Consider the following 2846-nt stretch of genomic DNA (forward strand, 5'->3'; position numbering starts at 1 on the left):
TTTGTGTTTGTAACATGATCAACTGTGGAAATGTTCAAGGGGTGTAAATACTCTGGCAGGTGCTCTACTGAATATTTATAAGAGCAAACCTATGGGTCCCTCTTGTTCCTGCAGGTGTTAAAACCTGGTGTGGAGAGTTGAGAAGCAGCTGCTGTCCTGCATGGAGCTGCATGCTGCAGCAGATCCAGAGCAGCTGCTGACTGGCGGCTCCACTGATGAGCGACAGCTTTCAAACCAGAACGCTGGAGAAGAAGAAACTGATGTTTGGAGGGGCTTCAGCGACACTCGTCTGTTTTCTTTACCTTCCTGCAGCCTCCTTCATGTCTCATTTTTCTAGTGGTTCCTTCGTGTCATTTTTCTCCAGCATATAAATCCGTGTTTCGCTCTGATTTCAGTTTTAAACCAAGCTATTTATTTTTTTGTTTTTCCCTTTTTGGTTCTCTCTCGTTTTTTTAATACTGACAGCTGCAGATCATTAGTGTAGCAGGTAGAAACCCACAATTATCGACACCCACACACACACACTGATGACAGAAATGCACCTGGTCTCCTACAAACGGTGCATGTTAAAGCATGTGCATGTTTGTATAAAATGACACAGTAGAGCTGAGAATGGCAAAGATAAATGTGGCTTTTTTCCAAACATGGTTATTTATAACACACACACACACAAAACCACAAAGCAAGGGAGATTAATGTTACGACCTGCCACCAGAGACATCTGCACACTGTCTGCGGGATATGCGTGCATGTGCACACGCACGCACGCACACATACACACACACACACACAGTATATGCTGACATCTACACTTCCTATTGTGGGGTTTATGCTAAATATGCAGATTTTAATTGCATTATCTGGTGTAATTGGCTGGCGTGCCCCCCCAACCATCCAGGAGCTGAGCGGACAGATCTGTACTGCAGGGGGCGCTCTGTTAATTACAATCAGTCCTGATATTCAGTTACAATAACTAAAGAGACAAAAGTTAGAGGAGTTGGTCTTTATATTCCCTCCATCGAGCTGCACAAGTCAAAATAAATTTTACTAAAAGGGCACGGTAGTGGCAGCCATGGTAAAGATGTGTAAAACGCCTCACGTCTGCCAATATATACATTTTATTTTAATTGTTCCACAGCATCACAGATCCTCCATCGTACTTAATAGTTGGCTTGATATTTATCCTTTGTTCCACAGCAGACCCACCTGGAGTCCCTTCTGACCACAGATTACAGATCCTTAGATGGTGTCTGACGGTTGGATGGTGGTTAGATGGTGTCTGACGGTTGGATGGTGGTTAGATGGTGTCTGACGGTTGGATGGTGGTTAGATGGTGTCTGACGGTTGGATGGTGGTTAGATGGTGTCTGACGGTTAGATGGTGGTTAGATGTGTCTGACGGTTGGATGGTGGTTAGATGGTGTCTGACGGTTAGATGGAGTCTGATGGTTAGATGGAGTCTGATGGTTAGATGGTGTCTGACGGTTGGATGGTGGTTAGATGGTGTCTGACGGTTAGATGGAGTCTGATGGTTAGATGGTGTCTGACGGTTAGATGGTGTCTGACGGTTGGATGGTGGTTAGATGGTGTCTGACGGTTAGATGGAGTCTGATGGTTAGATGGTGTCTGACGGTTAGATGGTGTCTGACGGTTGGATGGTGGTTAGATGGTGTCTGACGGTTAGATGGAGTCTGATGGTTAGATGGTGTCTGACGGTTGGATGGTGGTTAGATGGTGTCTGATGGTTAGATGGTGTCTGATGGTTAGATGGAGTCTGATGGTTAGATGGTGTCTGACGTTTAGATGGTGTCTGACGGTTAGATGGTGTCTGACGGTTAGATGGTGTCTGATGGTTAGATGGTGTCTGATGGTTAGATGGTGTCTGACGGTTGGATGGTGTCTGACGTTTAGATGGTGTCTGACGGTTAGATGGTGTCTGACGGTTAGATGGTGTCTGACGGTTAGATGGTGTCTGACGGTTAGATGGTGTCAGATGGTTAGATGGTGTCTGACGTTTAGATGGTGTCTGACGGTTAGATGGTGTCTGATGGTTAGATGGTGTCTGACGTTTAGATGGTGTCTGACGGTTAGATGGTGTCTGATGGTTAGATGGTGTCTGACGGTTAGATGGAGTCTGACGGTTAGATGGTGTCAGATGGTTAGATGGTGTCTGACGGTTAGATGGTGTCTGACGTTTAGATGGTGTCTGACGGTTAGATGGTGTCTGACGGTTAGATGGTGTCTGACGGTTAGATGGTGTCTGACGGTTAGATGGTGTCTGACGGTTAGATGGTGTCTGACGGTTAGATGGTGTCTGACGGTTAGATGGTGTCAGATGGTTAGATGGTGTCTGACGTTTAGATGGTGTCTGACGGTTAGATGGTGTCTGATGGTTAGATGGTGTCTGACGGTTAGATGGAGTCTGACGGTTAGATGGTGTCAGATGGTTAGATGGTGTCTGACGGTTAGATGGTGTCTGACGGTTAGATGGTGTCTGACGTTTAGATGGTGTCTGACGGTTAGATGGTGTCTGACGTTTAGATGGTGTCTGACGGTTAGATGGTGTCTGACGGTTAGATGGTGTCTGACGTTTAGATGGTGTCTGACGGTTAGATGGTGTCTGACGGTTAGATGGTGTCTGACGGTTAGATGGTGTCTGACGGTTAGATGGTGTCTGACGTTTAGATGGTGTCTGACGGTTAGATGGTGTCTGACGGTTAGATGGTGTCTGACGGTTAGATGGTGTCTGACGGTTAGATGGTGTCTGACGGTTAGATGGTGTCTGACGTTTAGATGGTGTCTGACGGTTAGATGGTGTCTGACGGTTAGATGGTGTCTGACGTTTAG

The sequence above is a fragment of the Girardinichthys multiradiatus genome, chromosome 8, assembly GCF_021462225.1.
Source record: "Girardinichthys multiradiatus isolate DD_20200921_A chromosome 8, DD_fGirMul_XY1, whole genome shotgun sequence".
NCBI lineage: Eukaryota > Metazoa > Chordata > Actinopteri > Cyprinodontiformes > Goodeidae > Girardinichthys > Girardinichthys multiradiatus.